General features: G+C 36.5%; 1 long non-coding RNA gene across 1 annotated transcript; it reads left to right on the top strand.

The window, feature by feature from the left end:
* The first annotated feature begins 6,577 nt into the window (after positions 1–6,577).
* Positions 6,578–12,138, top strand: LOC138241263 (uncharacterized). Its single transcript, XR_011190466.1, has 2 exons — positions 6,578–6,718; positions 10,260–12,138. It is a non-coding gene; the product is annotated as an uncharacterized lncRNA (long non-coding RNA).
* Positions 12,139–22,341: the final 10,203 nt, after the last annotated feature.

Raw genomic sequence — 22,341 nt, 5'->3', positions numbered from 1 at the left:
CAGCATAGTTGAAGTCTCTGAACATGCTAACCTGGCCACAGGTTGAGACTCGGTTGAGAGAAACTTGGAAAGCTTGTCTGAAGGTCAGTTCATGAGGGAGCTTTCACCTGGCAGGGCTTTCTATGCCATTAAAATGAGGCTCTAAAATTTCAGACCTCCATAAAAATCTAGCTCAGAATATTTTAAATTACAACCCAACCTATTATCCTATATGTAGTTGAAGTGTGGTTTCAAGTGAGGGACCAGAATTATCCACAAAACACCATACCATATGGAAGCCATGCAAAAAGAGTTCTGTCAAAACATTCTTCATGTGCAGAGACAAATGCCAAAGAATGCATGTATGGCTGAACTGGTCTGATATATATGCAAATATATGGAAGAGAGCAATAAAATATTGACTATACCTAAGCCCATTCAACCACCTGGTCAGTTCAAGCTCACTGCACTGAACCACAATGACATAAATCAGCCTCAGGAAAGCACTGATATTTCAAAACAAATCAGAGGCCAAATTACAAGACAAACTGAACAACAATACCTTACTCTGAGAAACTTTTTTCTCTAAAAAGAAAAATCTAATCCCAGAATTCTCACACCTACCAGAATCACAACAGCTATCAATCTTACTGGGCAAGGAGGGACTCAATATATCTTAGCTATTAGACCAGTATGTGATCTCCCATCAGAGCCTAAGAAACAGAGAGTAGGTCTATCTAATAATAACAATAATAAATGTTTGTTTTAAAGTGTTACTATAATAGTTATTGCTTTGGCAATGCTAATTAATGCCACTGATAATTTTCATCGATTATCCCCATGTGATAACGTGACATAAAGGAGAGCTGATGTTTTGCCTAAAGCCACAAGAGGGCCTCAAAACCTGCTTCTGGTCCAACAAGCATCAGCTACACTAATTTCCTTGTGAATAATTGGAAATAAATTCCTTGTCGCGTGTGAGAATTCCAAAAACATAGTTGTCCTGCAGCACTGTGAGGTGTACTGCTGAGCAGTGTGAACAATACAAAAGTGTAGCTCCACTGATGAAGTTGGCCCGTTTAAGGCTTAACAGAGAAGTAGTGGGTACTAGATAAGTACAGGAAAAATCAAGATGCCAACCATAAAAAAAGACAATGGCTTCAGAATTAACCTAGTGGGAACAAATTATTGTTCTCTTCAGAATCAGTGGCTCCTATAGATCGTTTTACGTAGGAATTAGAGCATTGTTTCTGACACTATTGTTTAGAGCTAACTACAGGAGATTTCCAGATCAGATACCTAACACAGTACCAAGGAGTTCACCATAGAGAGAGAAGAGAGGCTTTTACTTTCTTTACTTTTAACTTCTCTGGAACCAGTTAATGATTAAAATCTGATCGACAAGCTGCTTCAGGTACTTTATTGCATCTAAGAGATGAGTCTGCTGTTTTTATGAGAGTAAACTTCTTGTACTTTCTTTTTACAGTCCATCATGAGATCATGCTATAGATTTATTTTGGCCTTTCAAATTTCACAGATATTTAAAGTGCATTATTGTGTGCATTTTGCAAGAAAATCAACAGATTGTAATGGTTAGGTCTATTGTGTTGGAAGAATATTGACAACTGTACTATACAAATATGGAGTTAAGCAAATAACCTGCAGAATGTTTTGTCTGATCTTTTCACAGAGATAATGTTACATTACTTTAAATATAAAGATAGTGTCACAGTGATAAGCCAGAAGGAAAATGTGGAATAAATTCTGTAGTCATCTAATGTAAACATTGTATTACAGGGTGACAAACATTCACAGCCTGCAAAACAGACATTGAGAATCAAGATTCCTAGAATTTAATTGTCCCAACTATTAACTTTCATATTATAATAGAACGGCTCAAACGTGTCTTAGCAAAGAGCTTTATGATGATAGAACATTATAATTTATTAAGAACAAATAACCCAGAATATATAAGCAATTATCATATTTCTCTTTAGAAATCAGTTTTAATGCTGAAAATAAAATTGTATTTCACTCTCCCATCTATTTAAGTGGAGTTCTCGGCTTTAGTCAATAGGGGGAAGCAAAGGTGTATCTGTGAAATTACACTGCAGTCCACAATCCTAGTGCTGCTGATGAAGGACTTTCAAGGTTGAACATTAAGACTGCATCAAAGCCACTACAGGGAAGTAATTTATCTGTTTATTAGGGACAGACATAAAAGGTGACAAGCACTCTCCCCTGAGTTAATTTGGAAAATGTAAAACTTTTTTTTTCCATTTAAAATCTAAAGCTTAAAATTCAAAACACCCCTTGGTGAATTCAAGTTAAAATATTCCCCTGGTTGTCTGCATGATCCTGTTTTTATTGCTGAATCATGTTTCAGCAAGACCAAAGGTCCTAATGAAATGCTGCCGTGGACGTGTAAGTGTTATCTCTCTTTCTTCATCCTTTTACAAGGTTGAAGATCTGTGCTTGAAAAAAGAAAAGACAAAACAGTTTTTAACACATATTTCAGATATACAGTACACATGGATGTGAATTTCAGCAAGATAGGGGAGGATTAGTCAGCTTATGATCCAGAGAAAAAAAAGATATACATTAGATTAATGAGAGGTAAGCAAAAAAGCTTTATTGTATATAGGGTACATCTAGTTAAAGTGTAATACCTATTCTATTAACCTAAGGAAACATCTGGTATGTTACACAGCCATTTCATTTTTAGATATCTTATGCTTAGGAATGCTGTGTTTCAGCAAAGGAATTCAGAGGATTAGGAGATGTTGTATTTAATATGCATTGCACAAATTAGTATTAATCCAGTTTTGATTCTAATTATAAGGTATATACTTATTGGTTGCACGTATCCTAATTTTAAATACTTAAATGAAACTTTCATTTTTAATGAATTTCATTTGTTGTACCTTAAAAGGGGAAACCTACAATTTGTGTTATCAAATTACAAAACCTCACTCTTCAATATAAGTCTGTTAAAGAAATGAATATATAAAGGAAACTGTCTAAACTAATATTTCTGATGTTGATAACTGAGGCAGAATATACTACTTTGTCCTGCCAAATGACTGTCTCCATGGAAAGCAAAGTGAGGAAAAATGTCCCAGTTTCTTACATTACAGCCATCTGGACAATTTTACTGAACAAAAGAAAGAATGAGTAAAATTGATTGGATCAAAATGTATTGACGTTAAACGGAAATGCTTTCAAAAATTCCATGTTTTGGTAGAAATCAAAGCTGCATATACTTGAGGCATTCTATCAATTATACCAGGCTATTTGTACCATTCTTAATGATCTCTGAAAATATGTTTTTGCAATGTTGTTTTTTTAACTATTCTGAAAGTTCATCTCAGGTACATTAAGCACATAAAACTTAATGTTTTTATTTGGTTAATTATTTTTTAGTAATTTTAATTTTATTTGAAAGTATTTTTAGGATTAGGATATTGAAAAACAAACTGTTCAACCAGAAGACACATTCATGAGTGTACTGAGATTCTCAAACAAAATGCATGCATCTTATCTGAGAATGAAACTACTGTACTTTGTGCCTTTGCTACTGTATATCACTGGACTGTGCTCCAAAAAGCAACCCTGATCCTTCACCATATTCTACTGAAGGTAGTACATATAATTGAGACTTTTCCATGCTTCTTCCAACAAATGTTCTTTTGAATAGTCTTTAAACTATTGCAGTAATTCAAGGCCACTTCGATAGCTTCCTTATCTCAGCAAAGGACCTTCTGTTGTATCTCTCCATGCCAGCCATTACTTTTCCATTATTTTGAATAGCTGTCATTTTCTGTGCTTACTGATTTTAAGTGCAATACTTTTCCAGCATCTGATCACAGATTAGTATCATGGTGATTATCTCCTTCAAAGAACCCATAAAAATTAGCTTACTCTTCTTTGTAGCACCTATGGATGTGACAACATGAAGATTCAGAATAGTCTTGCCAGCCTGCAAATGTAGGATAAAAATGTAAAGATATACATGGAGGCACAACCTCACTGCCTGCTTAAAAGTAGTGCAAAACCCTCAGGAAGTCTTGTTCTTGTTTGCAGAATAAAAAATTGTTCAGGAAAAAAAATAGCAGTTTCTGAAAGTAATGTACACCTCTCTGTCCTCAAATCCCTTAAATTATAGGATTAGTTTGATAGCAAAAAATGTTCAGGTGGCATAAATATGCTCTTATGAAGGCTGTTTTGACATCAGAGGAGGGCAAGTCATTTGTAACCATAGTGATAGATCCCTGAAATGAAGAACAGATGATTGCAGAGTATTGCTTTCAGTGGGTGGGGTGGGGGAATAACATTCTTTATAAATGGGTGGCACTTAACATGGAGAAAGAATTTGAGTATTTATGCAAGCTCATGAACATCTTCATCCAAACAATGTGGTGATGCCATAACAATGTCCACAAACTGTTAGGACAGATATATTTTTAGGATAAATAAATGTGTAGTAACATATAACTTTAATATTATGCAATGCATTGATAAGACCTAAGACAAAAATCATGTATCTGCACTGGAATAATATTAAAGAAATACAACAAGGTTAATTTTTGGTCTTGAAAAAATGTCATTTTAAAACAGGTCAAGGCTAATTAACGGTTCAGGTGGGTAGCTGCGTCAGCATGCATAGGCTGCAAAGGAACAAGTAATACGCTTATTCCATGCTGAAAAAAAGAAAACACAACGTCACAGCCGAAATGTTGTGTTTTCTTTCTTCTTTTTTTCAGCATGGAATAAACCTATTACTTGTTCCTTCAAGGCTAATTAACTGTCTGTTTCTAACAGAGGGTACTACAAGGAGACTTGATATGCAGTAATTATTTTAAATCCAAAAGGCATTGGCAAAGTCATCCCAGGAGACTAATTCAGGATCAATGACTAAGTCTTATAATTTTTCTAAACATAAACACTGAGTGAGTATTTCACAGTGAAAGCCCAGTTTCTTTTTTCCCCATCTACAATGATAAACATATGTAACCAAGTAACGAGGAGTCATGGCTAGCGTCCTCATTCAGGCAGATACAGTAAATACCGGGCGGTGCACAGCGCTATCCAGGCCCTTGAGAGTTTCAGAAAAAAAATATTTCAGATTGGAGCACAAAATCACTCATCCTTAACCTGACTTGGGCCCCAAAATCCAGTACTGAGCTTACAAATTGTCTAGGTAGTGTGTGAATGTTAACCCTAACCCTACCTGGGATGTTTAATGAGCATTTCAGCGATCTATACAAGTTCCCTGCCATCAGCTGCAGTACTCTTGTTCTGTGCCCTCCTGTACAAACCTCTGGAAACACTCCCGTGATGTTTTCTAACTATTTTAGAAAATAAACCTTTAAATAAAGGATCCTAAGGTAGATGAATTCATTCCCTGTGCACATCTGTGAACACCAACGGCGAAGCTACCAGCACTGGGAGGGACCTGCAGGACTTCGATACAGGCAAGCAGCTTAGGAACATGTGACAAAGAGACTGACAAGAAGTTGCCCGTTGGGTTTATGTGATTTGTAGTTCCTGAGCTAAAACAGCATCGGTGAGAGCGCTGAAACTTAACGACTAGACCACTAGAACACCAGAACAGATTAACAGAACCAGAACCAGAACAGATGAACAGGCCAAGAATTATTAAAGGCAGATATCAAATTAGAAGGTCTGGGAGTTCCAGTTACAACCAAGTGACTGAGTCTTGGTGGCAAATGAGAATCAGCGAGTGATGAAACAGAAGATTGTTGAGTGCTGGGAAGTGGAACCTTATAGGGTGGTCGGGCAACAAGGAGACCCACCTGTGTATGTGGTGCGCCCTAAAAGAGATGGAGAAGAATGCAGTGTACTAAATCTCCTGAAGCCCTGTGTCTTGCCGCAAAGCTACTGGGAGAAGACAGAGCCAGAACCAGATGGGCGTCCGAAGACCATGAGAATGTTGGAGAATGAGATGTTGAGAGGGTCTCTGTGAACTTTCTACATACTTTTTTCTGCTGTACCCACAATTGATTTTAATCTGTGCTCCCTTACAGGCAGCCTAAACTAATAGCTAATACTGTAGCTGCTATGGCATTAAGACAGAATTACACACACACACAGTATGTATAGTCAAGTGTGGTAATGCTAGCAAAATCTGAATAGAATAACTGTCTTTGTCTTAGAGTTTTGTAGGAGCTGTAGAATTATTTTCATAGAAAGCTCTAGAATTTTATTTTCATTACATTTGACAAATTTTAAATTACACAATACAAGAACAAAAACACAAATTTACTCTATCAGTTAACCGTTTTCCAATACACTAATGCCGGCACCACACTACATGACTCGACACGACTTTTAGTCAAAGAGCATGTCAAATTTAACGACTGTAGTTGCTGAATCTCGCTGCCTTTTCTGTCCTAGAGGGTGTCAAATTATACGACTAGGAACCGCAGTGGGTGACTACACCATTCCCTCACTTTTCGTGACGGTTCCAAATCTCGTATTGTGCCGCGAATACCGCGGGGTTGCTTCGTTTTGGCAGCCAATCAATGTGGAGCACACCGGAATAAGAAGAGGAGCACCTCACAACGTAAACAAAATGTGGAACAAGCAAGTAGTTGTTGCTTTTGCTCTCCTTTGTGGCGAGAAAGAAAAGAAGAGGATACGCCGAAAAACTTGGAGTAGACCACATTTGTTTGGTCATGAGCAATACGGTTTGACTGTTCTTCAGCTAGAATTGAAGGTGAGGAAGTGATTTTATTATGTACGACGAACACGAAACATTGAATAGACATCTGTGCTGGCACCAAAGTTCGACGACTCTCTTCTCCATTTGCACAGTCCAAAACACTCGCTGTTAAGACTGCGTTATGACTGAGTTGCTTGGGAGTGTCACACTACACAATTGACGGTAATGGGCGTGCGCTGCAACATTCTACAACTTGCTGTGATTTTCTTACGATTATGTAAATGAAGGCTACTACTGAAAACTGTAGGAAAAGTCGTGTAGTGTGACGCCAGCATAAGTAAAGCTAGAATTTTGGTGTCAAATATAATTTTGTTGTATCAGTGCAGAAATATTTCCTGTTATTTTCATATTCAGCTGCCTGAACTTCACTTAGAACTATCTTCCAATGTAATTATATTGCCATATTGAAATGAATATAGTATATTCAATTTGTGCTTTTGGAAATGTCAATCAAATGTCTTCTTAGACATCTTTCACAGCAAATGTAAAGATTAAAACATTATATTCCTCACTCTGTCACTATAAAGCATATCCTCTAGCCCTGGAATGAGTAAAATTGTTATTCTTATGCTTTGGAGTCCAGAATTGTATGTAGTATTCCAAAACCCATCAATCTGACTTATATTTTGTACTCTTTGCTGTGTTTCCAAGCATCATATTGTCTTTAGTTGTATGCATTGCTGTCTTTTTACAACAGTATAGTGCTTTTTCTTATTCTGTATAAGCCGTGGTATACTGTGATGTTGTGTGTCACCCTACAGTATATGTAAGGTGTTTACAGAAATTACATTTGCCTTATAGAGTATGTGAATATTTGTCATTTTAAAATCATTCTGTATTATCTTGGGTCATAGTGGTGATACTGAAGTCAGTGCTGGTAAACGTCACAGCAATATTATTAGCACAATTTCACCACGTGTTTTACTGCTCACAAATGAAAGTTGGCTTTATCGAAGCTTTTAATCTACTTAAACATAAACTGAAGGACTGAAAGCACCACATCCTACTACCTCATTTTCCTAAAATAAATATTTCCTTGAAAGGTACTGATCTTAAGAAATCAGAGATAATATGACCTTATTTTAAGAAATTAGAGGCTTTAAATAAAATGTTATTAATATATGAAATGCTGTTAGTATGTTAATATCCTATGGTGAAACCTGGTTAAAATGTATATTTGTTCAGTTGGTAGATGTTTTAGCCAAGTGATTTGCTGTAATTATTTTAAGGTGTATTTATGTTAATTTGGTTGACTTATGACAATGGGCTCATTGGGGGAATACTATGCACTGGATGAACTACATCGTAGTATTCTCAACAGAAACAATGATATGTTCTACCATATACAGTGATACCCATGTTGCCACACTAAGGATAATTTTACAATTTTCAAACCTAGAATTGCTGAGCTAGTTGCTTGACAAACTTGTGGTTTCTTGACTTTAGCATTGGAGATCTTTGTTATGGCTGTTTCCACTAGCATGAACCTGTATGTCATTTGTAACATTCAGAATGCTAGGGGTACATAAAATACTCATCTTCCCCTGGCAGCCATTCTTGAACTTTAGTGAGACATGAGCTACAGTAGGAGCTGTATTCTGTTGTGTTGCAATGCATGTATGACATTTTATTGTGAAAGTTAGTTCAGGGCTACTATTTAGTACTACTATTTACTATTTATTTTCTTTGGGAACCCTCACTAGTGTTTCCAGCACTTACTTATGCTCATGAATTTATGTGAGCAATGAAAAACACATAATTTGACGTCTCATTATTCTGTGATTCATTTCCCCCTTATATTTAATACAATATTTTTTTACGTTTTTGTCATAGGTCCTTAAGCACTTTGCCAGAAGAATATCAATGCTCATTGACCTTCTATCAATTTGTTTCAAGACTGAAAGAAACTTTTTTTGTTTGTGCAAAAAAATAAAAACAAATCATTCCCCTTATGAAAATAACTTATAGATGACTCAAAGTTTATAAAGAAATATCCCAATTATAGGCTGCTATAGAGAATTGGGACTTTTCTATAGATACTTTAGGCTATTTTCAAAGGGTGCAAATGTGTTTTGAGAAAGCACAGTACTCCCTAGTGAAAGCCACTGACTATTTGTGGATATGGTAGAAATTCAGAGAAGTCTGACTGATAGCTGAGAGCACTGACTTGCCCCTAGGCACTCTTATCTGCTTAAGATATTCACTTTCAACATGAAATGTGGAACAAGTCATTATTATGAATTCAGTTATTCCTTGGGCAAACGAAAAGAAAATTTCATCTATAAAACACATTTCAGTGGTCTGAGCATTTCAGTCAGTTGGATGAAAATCTTTTAGCTGAAGAGAAATGTTGGAATTTCCTGCATCAAGAACTAGTGATACAAATGGCTAGCTAGCCAGGCCAATTTAAAAGGCAAATAATGTGGTGTTTTATTGAAAAAATGACTTGATTGGCAAACAACATTAACTGCCATTAACAATACTGATACCTTTCTACAAAATTATTTAGTTTAAGCGTTTTATGGGCTCATCATTGGTTCTTCCCTCTGTCTGGAGCATAGCTGAGCATCTACCTTCTGTCCGCAGAGAATATCAGACTTAATTGGAACAGCAATACATCTCCTTCTCATGTCAGCTTGTAATCGCCTGGAAAGACAGGTCTCTGTTTCACGTGGGGCTGACAAAGCCCTGGCCAACTAACTACCCCCAGTGGGGCAGAAAACAAGTGCGTAATGTGGCTTGTGAAAAGCCGGTCACTGTTACCTACTGACATAATGGCTTTAGCTCATGATGTCTGGACTGTTGAGCTCAGCCTCAGCTTGGGGGTTTTTGCAGTTTGAACCACCCACTGGCTGGCATTTATATGGATAATTCTAAGCATTAAGTTTACTTGTTTTCCCTGAAGATTAGTACTTTATGAATAATATGGATATTTTGTTCAAGAGAGCAGTGCAGAGTAGTGGTTAGGGCTCTGGACTCAAGTGGGGAAATTCATTGAGCGGTTCAAGTTTCTGCTGGAGACATTAAATATAAACCCTTCAACAATATAATTTACCCCAGTTCATCCTGTATCCATCCTGCAGTACAAATAGGCACCAGCACACCTGGGAAAGCCCTGTAATGGACTTCCATCCTGTTCAGGAGGGAATCGCACACATTTGGTTTACTTAACACTGCAGGAAATGGAAAGTATCTAGCCTGTGGAGCCTCTAGGCTTAAGCATGGACTGTTTTTTATTATTTGTTTTTATGTAATGGACAGTTTATAAAAATGTATTTTACCCTCACAATGGTGAATTTCTAAATGGAATGGCTACTTTTTATAGCTCTCCTTTAATCTTCTTCAAAGTAAAACAATGAACACAACAGGGAAATGGTAATGTCAGCAAAAGCTTGTGTTTGCAGTTCAATTTGCAGTTTATATGCAATAACTTCTTAGTAGTTGTTTCTAAGATGGATAAACAGCCTTGCTCTTGTTGCAAGAAATGATCATTTGCATTCTCGCTCCCAAGTCCCTTTCATTTCCTTTGTTTCAGATCCAAAACTCCACCGGTTGTCTCCATATCCAAAGAAGAACTGGACTCTGGAGGTTCCCAAGAATATAATCTAATTAAAGGATACATCTGCATTTTTTATGGGACTTTCTAAATCACTTGCACAGTTTTAATAAATATAAAGTTTCTTGTGTTTTGCTATTAGACAACTACTGTATGTCTTGCAGTGTTAACCTAAATGTTGATGTAAATCTAGTTATACTGCAGCCAACTTGTAGTGTAGGAAACATTAATATATCCAACATAATTCTGTTAAGATAATGTGATATGCAGTTGCTAGCAGCCTTATCACCCTACAACTGATGACCCACTGAAGCTAAGCAAGCGTGTGTCTGGTCAGTATGTGCATGGGAGACCTCCTGGGAAAAACCCACTGTGGTCTGTGTGGGTCCTAATGCCCCAGTATGGTGACAGGGATACTGTACTGTAAAAAGGTGCCATCCTGTGAATGAGATGTAAAACTGAGGTCCTGACTCTGTATTGTCATTGTTAAATGTGGTCATTTTAATCATTTGTGTTTGCTAATTATAATTGGAATATACAGTAGTGATGGAGAAATATAAAAGTAAAGTGTATTGTGTTATAATTTTTAATTTGGTGGATTATATGGTATCAGAACAAATACAAATGTGAATAGTATTATTCAAATACTAGGTATTCTAATGAGTACTGTTATGAAAATGGCGTGCTCTAAATTCAAAATTGGATGTACAAGAGGAAGTTCTTCCACATCATGATAAACAAAAAAACTTTCACATCAAACTTTGACAAGAAAATTCAAAACCATAATAATAAACGGTAATTATTACAATTTCTCAAAGACATTTGCAGTGTTAGCCTATAGACCTTTCTAGTACCAACAAAGAGAAACATTAAACAAAGGACAAGTAAAAATTATTATAGATCAACTTTTGACGTAAGGTGTGACAAGATAGAAAAAACAATCAAGCTTGACATAAAGAGGGCCTTGAGAATGCAAAATCATCGGAACAGCAATTGTGTTTAATTTGATACAAACATTTGTTCATCTTAGTATATCCCTGAAAGCACAGAAAGACGAGTTTGGTACCTGTGCTTTTCTACTCCTTTCATAAATATTATTTTGAATTTAGTGATTGGTATCCGATTGTTCATATCTATGTAACGAAATTAAGTATTTTAGAGTGCATTAAACACAGAATTGGAGGCAAATTTGCACACATTGGGCTGTATGAGTCTGGAGTCAGCCATGTTGATGTAGCTGATACACTGTCCTCTTTTGAAAAATGGCTGCATGAGGTTCTTGGATCAATTAGCGACTAAAACCAAATGAGCTAGAAGAGCCAGATGGCCTCCTCTCATCTGTAAACATTCTTACGCTCCTGTGTTTTTGTGTATGGCTCATGCATTCATCAAGACATCAAGACAAGACAACCTCATCCATCGTACACATGTGTAGAATATAAATTAAATGATATATAATATTTTACAAAAAATGGTAATTGTACCTTATTTGTATACATTAAAATATCTGCTATCCCAAACACAGAATATTTCAGAAAAATCTGAATGTAAAACAAGATGCAAGCTATTATTTATGTTGAGAAAAATGTCCTCGGGTTATATTTCTAGTTCACAATGGTCTAAATCATAGAGTTTAAGGAAAGTGAATAGGTTTATGGTGTGGGAAATATGTCAGATATTTAAAACATAATCTTCTTATTTGTTGTAGAGTGGGAGAGCTGTATAAGCTGTTGCAGGTTGCAAAAGAAAAAGAAGAAGCTAATTCTATGCTGCAAAGTAATGTAAGACAGCAAAATATGCATTTCACCTTTGAAGTCTTCATGCATTTCATAGAATTAAACCTCATTTGTTACTTCCAGTACTCCTTTTCCTTGTTTATTTTTAATAGAATCTCTTCCATTATGTTTTTAAACAGGTTTTTGCTCCCCTTTCTTTTTAAACCTCTCTCACACTGGTTGATATCCATTTAATATTTTATTTAGAAAAAAATGTAAAACCATTTCCTGTTTCTTGAGATAAGGTGTATTTTTCATACAAATCCAACATTTACACTGATTGTTCCAGTCGCAGACTCAGTAATATTTCCACACCTTAACTTTGACTGGCTGTGTAGGTTAGTGTTTATAACGCATTGATGAGAATGAGGAAGAAGATTATTTTTTTAGTCAAGAGCTTACAATGTATTTTTGTATAGAAGCAGCTATTGATAGATCCCTGGCCTACCTAGACGCTGCACACATGATTGAACATTTCTGTTTCCAGTAATTGAGTATCAAGGTAATGCGTATTGGATTGGGGGCTCACGACGGAAAGCACTGTGGCTGCATTATTGGAATTCTTTTTTAAATGTAATCCATTTTAAAATAACAGGCATAAAGAAAGAAAAGACGATCTAAACCAAACTTTACTTAACAAATGTAATGTACATACCTGTAGATCCTTTTAGGAAATGTATTCCAACCAGTTAAAGACATAAAAATACATTTTTATATCTTTCAAATTATAAAGCAAAAATAAATATCGTAAACCCCTGTTCTACATTTTAATTAATCAGTAAAATTTTCTCACACTTTGAGTCAAGAACTGCTGATAAATACATTTATTTCCAGTGTGACATTCAGTAAAATCACTTATTTTAAAGTTAAAGTTCTTTAAGTCTCATCATCAGTTCAGGTCTAAGCAATGTCATCATTCAGCTATCTAGGATTCCCTGAGCAGCAAAACACAATTGGCTGACCGCCACTGGTGGTAGGTAGGTCAATATTGCCAAGGTGTCCTTGCCTTGCCTCGCCACATGCCAGCAGCCCCTGTTGTTTGCTGCATGGTTACGTAGTTGCACTGTTATTAGTGGGTGCTGCATAAACCCTATATTTAGTACTGAGTACCATGCTGTTCATAGTATCTAAAAAGACGGATAGCTTAAAAATTGTTTTTATTTCTCTCCTGCTGGTATGAGTACCATATCATTAAGTAGAGTTCATTTGCAATTGATTAATTCAAACTGGAGGGGAAAATGACAATAATGCAGATAAATCCAAACCCTTAAAATTATTTTGAATTAAAAATTTTGAAAAGTAAAGTTATCTGAACTAAATTCATATTTGCTATTTATTTTACAGAATGTTTACATTTAGTAATCAAGAAGAGCTTTCATTCACTCACACAATGTATTTAAAATAAAAATGAATGCAAGTATTGATGAAGCATGATCAGCAAACATTTTAAAAGCTACTGTACATCATGGCTGTTAAGAGAACCTGAATTTCATATAAAACTGGTCCCATGTTTGCCTTAATCACAACATTTACATTTAAATGGACCCAATAAGGTTTTTTTATAGGAAGTCAATTTACTGTGTCACTAAAATTGTATCCAGTTGACATTTGAAGATATTAGAAGGGTTCTGATGATGAGCTATAGTATCACTCAACTTCATTTTACAGCTGTTTTACCTGCTGCATAATTTACAGATTTCTTGAAGAAACATACGTGCTTAACTATTTTCTGCTCTGTGATTTTTTGGGGTTACCCTCTCTGTCATGATTGCTACTCCTCCTCTTAAGGGCGCTCCAGCCCTTCCTTGTTCTGCCCCATTACCCGCACCTGTTCCTTATTCCAGCCCCTCTTCAGTTCCCCCTTAAAAGCCAGACGCAGACGTCATTGGAGGCTCTTCATTGAATCCCGTTTCGTGAGAGCCCGGGTCCTGCTGCGTCTGGATCCATTATGGTTTGAACTTTCTGTTCCTGATCCCTCCCCACCGGTCCCGACACATTTCCTGGTTTTTAATCCCCTGGATGGATTGCCTGGCCATGGACTTATGCTTCCGTTTTGGTTTCCCGTTTGGACTTTGTCTTGGATCATTCGCCCCGGATTCACTTTTCTTGGACACCTGCACACCTAAGACACGCCCCCCTGTCTCCATACCCGTCTCCTGCATGACTTTTTCCAAGTGTTTCCTCACTATTCCGGATTGTGTTGTCTGCATAGGGCCTGGAAAGAACTGTTCGTGACACTCTATCATGACTTTACAAATGTTTTTGTCGACACTAACTCTTGCCTATATCAAGTACAGTAAATGTAGTTGTTAATCGCGAGCGAATTTATGTTAGATCTGATCTTTTGTTTATACAGAAAAGTATGGTTCATAGTAAAGGTAAAATCAAACTGACATTTCCTGAAGAAATGTCTCAGTAGCAACTCTAAACATTTAATTTTTACACTGTTCTTTAAAATAAACAATAATACAACAGTGCAAACTGATGTTTTGTACATTTAAATACTTATTTACAAGAAATAAAAAACAAAACTGATTACTGAGCAGATTACTGGGCAGAGCAATATAAAGTATTATTAGTTCAAATAGCAAAACAAAGGACTAAAGGAAAGGAATGAAACCATTCAATTAGTTAGACAGTATGCAGTTATAGAATTTTACTTAACCTTCTTTTTGTCTTTATTCATATTATCAATATCCCAAAGAGAAAACAATGAGTCTTCTCATAGCCTTTACTAACTTGTATTTTCGAATGGAAGAAAACATATCAACACTAACATTCCATTTGTTAGGAACAATTTGCCTTTCGATAAAAAAAGAGTTTGTGCAATATGGCCTGTCCTGATTATTGTGACTAATATTTGCATGAAAAAGGATTTTTGTAATTATATGTATTTATTTTTTAGATGTTAAACATATTATAGGCCTGATAAATCAATATTTTAATAGGGGTGTAGTTTCTGTTCTCAGTTTTTTTTTCTTTGAGCATTTTTAACGAATTGTTATTTACTAATTGTTCAATTGTGTGGACCACCCATTTTTATTGAGTACTATTGAGATTCTGAACATCTGTTTGTAGAACTACAAAAACTACAAAACTACAGAACTACAAAAAGTAGTATTCGTTTAGCAAAATGATCTCTCTTCCACTGCTTCCTTTACTACAATGATATACTTACTTGAAGAGTGTTACTACGACATTTATCATTGTTGTGTTTGCCTTTTACAGTGTGGTGAAAAAGCAAGTACATTCCCTTAAGATTTATCATAAAACAGATTTAGACATATTTGAAATTCAAATAGTCCTCACCAAGTCTTAATAGTAGATAAAACTAACCCCATTTGACAAATAACACAAAACATTCTTTGTTATTTATTTAAAAATCAGTCAGTATTGTGTGAAATAGTGTACCCTTAGTTCTACCGTTTCTATTAAAAGGTTATGTAGAATCAGAAGTACGAATACATGTGCAAATGATTGGATGTTCAAGAAGTGATTCCTCCTTTATATAAAATTTGAAACTTTGTCAGACTAGTCTTAGGCAGTCAGGTTTGTGGTAACATATCATGCCTAAATCAAATGAGATCTGTGACAGTCTTAGTGAAGACTTGTTGCTACTTATCAGTCTGGGAAGAGTTACACAGCCATTTCCAAATAATATGAAGGCCATCACTTCAAAGAAAGAAAGTTATTCTACAAATGGAGGAAATTAAAGACTTTTGCTAACCAGCCCATCCTACCAAATTCTCTCCAAGATGCTTCTAGAAATCTCAAAGAATCCCATATACATCCAGGGATCTATAGGGATCAATAGGCCTCTCTTGCTATGGTAAATGTATGAGTTTACAAGTACATAAATTAAATAAGAATGGCTTTCGTGGATCCAGGAGAAGATCCTGCTTTCCAAGAAGATTGCTGCACTTAGGAGTCAAAAGTGGAGTTATTCGGTCACAGCGCAAAATGTCATGTTTGGCAAAAACCAAACACTGGCCTTGACCAGAGGAACCTCATACCAATAATCAAGCAAGGTAATGAAGAGATGATGGTGTGGGTCTGCTTTTCTGCCTCAGGAACTGCTGTCATTGACTCTACCATGCCTTCACACTATACCAGACTGTTCTCTGGTATAGAAAATGTGAGTTTATTTTTAACACCTAATGCTAAAGCGAAAATGGCTCATGCAACAGAACAAGATCCAAAACACATAATTAAATCTACAAAAGATTTCATTTCCCTCCCCCAATTTGTCCTCCCTGTTTTTCTGTGTGAGCATCCAACCAACCTCACCTAGAGTAGCTACTGCCACCATCTGCCCTTCCTTACGTTCCATCACCTGCATCATTCATTCTTCTCATTCACTACATGGCCTGCATCAAATGTGTTTTTCTTTCATTCCATGCCACGCCAGGTTTCTGCTTGGTTCCTGTGAAACTTCATAGCTGAACAGAATTATTCTTGGTCTGTGTTGGTATTAAGGGTGCTGATCTTTGGTGCTTATTTCCACAGCCAGATGAGTTAACTTCAAAGTATTAAGTATGCTATACCTGTATATTTCTTCCCTTATTTCGGCATTGTCAGCATTTGACAGAATTACTGAAACAGTACTTAGACGTCTGGAGGAGGTCTAATTATAATTTCACACTTATGTTCCCCTACATAGAAACAATCCTTGGCTGCATACACCTCCGTGCATATCTTTTCTAGCACCACTCTTTTCATCCCATCTTCTGCCAGTCCTATAATTTCCTCAGCCAGATGAGTTAGCACCAAAGTATTTAGAATTTGACCAAACTAAAATACCACTTATAAACATCTTATAAATATAATAGATTTAATTAAATCTTCATAACCTTACAAAAATTTGATAATAACCAAGCTATTAATAAGTAGCATGTTAGTCACAAAATCATAAATATACTTGTAGCCTGAACTACAGTCATAACTCTAATCCAAATTGGGTTACTTACGAAGGTAGTTTATTCCACCTACTGTATATAACTTTATAAATATATTAACAACTGGTTTATTATCAATTTTTAAGGTATAGTTTTTAGCTTCTGAATTGAAATGTGTCCCTAAAGTTGATCTTAAAATAACATTTATCTTTAATCTGATCTTAAGTATTTTCAATGTTTTGTTTAGCCATTGCCTGTTCTAGGAACATATCATGGTTAGGGAGAGGGCAAGGCACCACAAAATCCCTTAAAGCGACTTATACCGTAATAAGTAATCTTGAAGATGTTACAATTTATAAATCAATCTCACGGCACTTCTGTGTATGATGCTCTTTTATTCCCATACAAATGAGAATGTCCTTTTTTCACATGAATTGCCACTACTTTTAAATAGGCTAAAGAAAGGTAACAGTATAATATTCACATGCAGCTAGAGTCATTTTACTTTTGCTTAGTCAGTGTATTTGTAATACCAGTATGCACTAGAGCTGTCCCAATAAGTCATTGATTTCCTAAGTCATTCTCATTGCAATGCACAACAAAGATGATTGCAAAATCCATCTTCCCAAGGCCATACAGCTCTCTGTACTAAAGCCTTTTTTATTGAGATAATTTTAATATGTAGATATATCAGAACCTTCAAATGTGAAAAAAGGAAGATAAATGTATATTCAGTATGCATAGTGTTTTAGAAAGATATTCAGACCCTTCCTATCGTGTCCCATTTTTTGAAATTACAAAATGATGCATGCATATTTTTTTAATTTAATTTTTTTTGAATACTCAAAGTGAAAGGTTCTAAGGGTACAATAAGTTACAATAAAAATAGCAAAAACTAAAGAGAAATCACTGAAATATGTTGATTGCATAAGAATTCAGACCAATGAATTAAATATGAGGTGGTACTGTAGCAACTTTGTCAATGATTACAGCTGCGAGTCCTTTTGAACTTTTGGGTAAATGTCTAAAGACTGTTGCAATTTTTTATTTTCTTCTTGGCAGATTTACACAAACTCATTGTAGTTGCTTGGACAGCTGTTTTGTAGTCTGAGTCTTAATCGCATTCAGCTCGGTGAATTTATCTCAAAGATTAGGTCTGAAGCAGGTTTTCCTCTAAGATTTGCCAGCACTTTGTACTATCAATGCTCCCATCAGTCTCAACAAGCTTTCCAGTCCCTGCTGATCAGATGTTTAACTGTAATATAATACTGCCACCACTGTGCCTGAGAGTGGGGATAGTGTTGACTATACTATTTTGGGTAGAAAATTCCAATTTCATCTCATCTGACCACAAAACCTCTTGCCATGATACATTCACACTATGTGGGATCTGAGATGGTGTTTGTTTCAGTTCCATACATATGTTTGATGTCATTCAAAACTGAAATGAGAGTGAATGATATCTGATATCTTATTGGAATTGAAATTCTGATTTCAAGTCAGAAATGTATGTAAAATAAAAAAAATCCAAGAAACTATTTGACAGTAATTGCTTTTCATTGACTAAATACTGTGAGGACCCAATTCAGCTTATGCAAATTAATTTTAAACCATTTACATATAGATGGGATTTTCTTTCACCACAAATAAAATATGACATTATCTTTCTTCTTTATGTAGAATCGCAGGTGATATATTCCAAGAAATGCTAAATGAAAGCACACTTCACTGTCTGACCCTTGCACAGACACTAACTGCACAGGTGTCATTTTTTGATGAGAAAGACAGTTGCATCACCTGGGTGGGTCCTGCACATAGTGGTGGTGGAAGGGAGTCCCCATTATTTGTACAGTATTTTGCGTGGAGTTTCTAGAAAAGCGCTTTATATGTCATGAAGCGTTTTTCAGTACCCTATGCAGATGATAGAATCCAGAAAGAAGTGCAACAAACACGGGGAAAAGAAGACTAGGATCGGGGCTGGTAGATGAACAGGGGGGTGTGTCAACGGTGCACTGGTACTTGGGGGGGCGTGGCCAAGGCAAACAAGTCCAAAGGGAAATCCAGGGTGACCAAAAGTCCAGAGCCGGAAAATCCATACATGACAGATAAGACAAAAGTTAAAAGCAGACGCGGGTTCCGGTGAAGGGTCGGAGAAATAAAAAGGGGTAACGGGACCGTACCATAGCCTATACTGTTGGGCCACTCCTGGACTCTCTGGTAGGTGTGCTTCCGGACGTCCATCTTCCAAAGCTTAGCCCGGATTGGTAAGAGCGTCTGGCTTCTATAGGGAGGGCCTGGAACAGGAGGCAGGTGCAAAGAATAAGCAGACAAGAAAGAGCTGGAGCGCCCTTAAGAGGAGGGGCTTACAATCTTGACAATATAAGTATTGTATAGTATTGACAGTATAAGTATAATAAGTGTAAGGAATTATTATTATTGTTAAGAACAATTATTTAGTTCAACACAATTATGAAGACTTCCACAAGCTGTGTGGTACAATATATAAACAGTCTTGCAAAGGTTTTCACCATCTACAAATAATGACACATTGTGATGAATTACAAATAATGTATATGATTTCTAATAAACCTTTTTATTCAAAACTATGATCTAGACACTATAGTACTGTATATGAAGGAGGATAAATGTCAACAAGACCTGGAATTAAGATAAACAAATTAAAATGTGTTTATTGCATATGTGCTCTGCTCCCTTTATTAGTACTAGGTGGTGGCAGCTTTGGCAGCAATTACTGCCATGAGTTTCTTTAGGTAGAGTAGGTCTCTACCTCCTTTTCATGGTAAAATGTAATTTATACCCATATACTTCCTAGTAAAATGCTCCAGTTCTGACAAGATGAATGAATCACAATTAATCACATTGAATGGCAGTGATTGAAGCTAGAAGCTAGAACTTGTTAACTGTAAATAGAATTTGAACAATGAACTGGATGTTACCCTAACATACATATGTTGAAATGCAATCTTTTTCTTCTTAAACACATTTTATGTTTGGTGTGGGGTAGGTTTAGCTGAGTCTAGTTCTTTGAAACATTGTATTAGGCTTTATTTTATAGTGTATGATTTATGTATGTAAGAGAAACAGAGGTGAGAATACCATAAAGTCCAAACATAAGGCTATTCCAGGAAACCAGACTATGAAGGAATGAGACAGAGAATGGATATAAAATAAAAAAGTATTCTGCAGAAGTATTCTGCTTGAAGAATAGAAAAGAATAACATTGCTAGGAAGCAAAGGTTCAGAAAACAGACTTTGATTTTCAATAAGAAAAAATACAAGGAGAATGGCTGAAAAGAATAAAAAATACAAGTGTCATCCAGTCCCACTATTTAGAAGGTGAGAGTTGTATCCGCATTCTTTGGTGGTGAGTGGGAGCTGAATATTCAGAAGAAGCTCTTGGTTTTCTGGTTAATTTAAACCCCTATCCTCACCCGTAGTTATGAGCTTTGGATAGAGAATGAAACAATGAGATTGTGGGTACAAGTGGCGCAAATGGGTTTCTCCATGGGGTTGCTGGGCTTACTGTTCATGACAGGGTGAGGAGCTCTGCAGTCCAGGAGGACCTAGGAGTACAGTTGTTGTTCCTCCAGATCAAGAGGAGCTTGTTGAGGAGGCTTAAGCAACTGGTGAGTATGCACCGGGCACAGCCTGATGAGGAGAGACCCTAGGACACACCCAGGACACGCTGGAGGGATCATATCTCTCTGCTGGCTTGGGAACACACGGGAGTCCTTCAAGAGGAGCTAGAGACTGTTCCTGGGGAAAGGGAAGTCTGATCTGCTCAGCTCAGTCTGTAACTATTGTGACACAGACCACACCATTTCAAACCAATTATGTACAGTATGTCCAGCTTATAAAATACTCCAGTGTCAGCATAAGAAATATGTGCAAAGTTCACAGAGACCCTCTCAACATATGTGAGATTATAAATGTGATTTAAATATATGAGACTAATATGACCTACGAGGTCAAAAATAACACATCATAGTCAATATATTTTAACTTTGATGTTATTCACTTTTATATAATCTCTGACATACATAAGATAATTACATTATCTTATGTAATTTATGTGAAAATCAACCTTTCATATCATGGCATAACGATACATAAATAAGATCAGTTTATTGGCCATATGCAATTTCTTGGACTAGAAATTTATCTTTTTGCATACCCTAGCTTGCTCTCCATGAGACACACAGACAGGAAGAGAAGCTTGGGGTCAGAGCGCAGGGTCAGCTATTTATATGGCACCCCTGGAGCAGTTGGGGTTAAGGTCCTTGCTCAGGGGTCCAACGGAGTAGGATTCCTCTGCCGACCGAGGGATACAAACCAGCAACCTTCCAGCCACAGGCATAGATCCTTAGCCACAGAGCCACCACATTTGCCCACACCACAAACATAGTATATTATTCGTTTTGCTTTGAGAATGGTTCATCTTGTTTGTAACTTTTCTTCCATTTTTAGAAACAATAAGTTACTTAATATGAAATGGGCTCAATGGTGTGAATAGCTGATCTAGTTTACAATCTTGATCACTAATATAAATTAAGAATAGCAGAAAAGCAGTACAGATACTCTGCTAATCACACCATTCCGAACAATATTAACAGCCTGTATTTAGTGTTGACATCTTTAACTTTTTATTCCACTAGGTCCTTCTTGTGGAGTGTAGGTTGCTCACTCAGATGTGACCACAGCATAAGTGCGGCATGTGCAGAAATTCATAATATTTCCACTAACTCATAACATAATTATTTCATATTAATTATATATCAAATACAGCTTTTAACTGTGATTCCCACAAGGTCCTTTGGATTCATTGACTGCATGGATATGTAGCTTTTCGTTCCACTATAGAATAGTCAGCTACGCATAAACCATAAAGTTGTCCATTCTGTGAATCTGCAAGATTTCTGTTACACACAAAACATCCTCACATGTGTCAAGGATGTCAGAAAGGATGAACCGTGGAATGACAGGAGAGCGAAAAGACCCTATGCGTAGCGGCGAGACGGGGGTTAGCCTGGGCTCAGCTGTTCAGGAAATGTCGTATATGCCCTCAGGTAGCGCACGTGGGGCGACCTGGTGCTAGGCGGGTTTCAGGACATCTGAATCTCAATGTTGAGCAAGTAGCAGAGCAGAAGCAGGAAATAAATAGGCTACACAGCAAGACACACCAGAAAGACAAGAATAATCACAGGGAACTAGGAACAGGAGGAAAGTAGAGTGCCCTCTAGGTGTACTGGGGGTGACAACATGATTTCATTTAAGATCCTGAATTGAAAGCTGCCAGCTTTGCCTGTGTAAGATGACAGTATGACTGCCAGGATGACTGGCTGGCTGTCAGGTGCCAATGGATAAACACTT

The sequence above is a fragment of the Lepisosteus oculatus genome, chromosome 1 (assembly GCF_040954835.1).
Source record: "Lepisosteus oculatus isolate fLepOcu1 chromosome 1, fLepOcu1.hap2, whole genome shotgun sequence".
NCBI classification, from domain to species: Eukaryota; Metazoa; Chordata; class Actinopteri; order Semionotiformes; family Lepisosteidae; genus Lepisosteus; species Lepisosteus oculatus.
The sequence above is the reverse complement of the archived record's forward strand: the minus strand, read 5'-3'. Positions and strand labels throughout refer to the sequence as shown.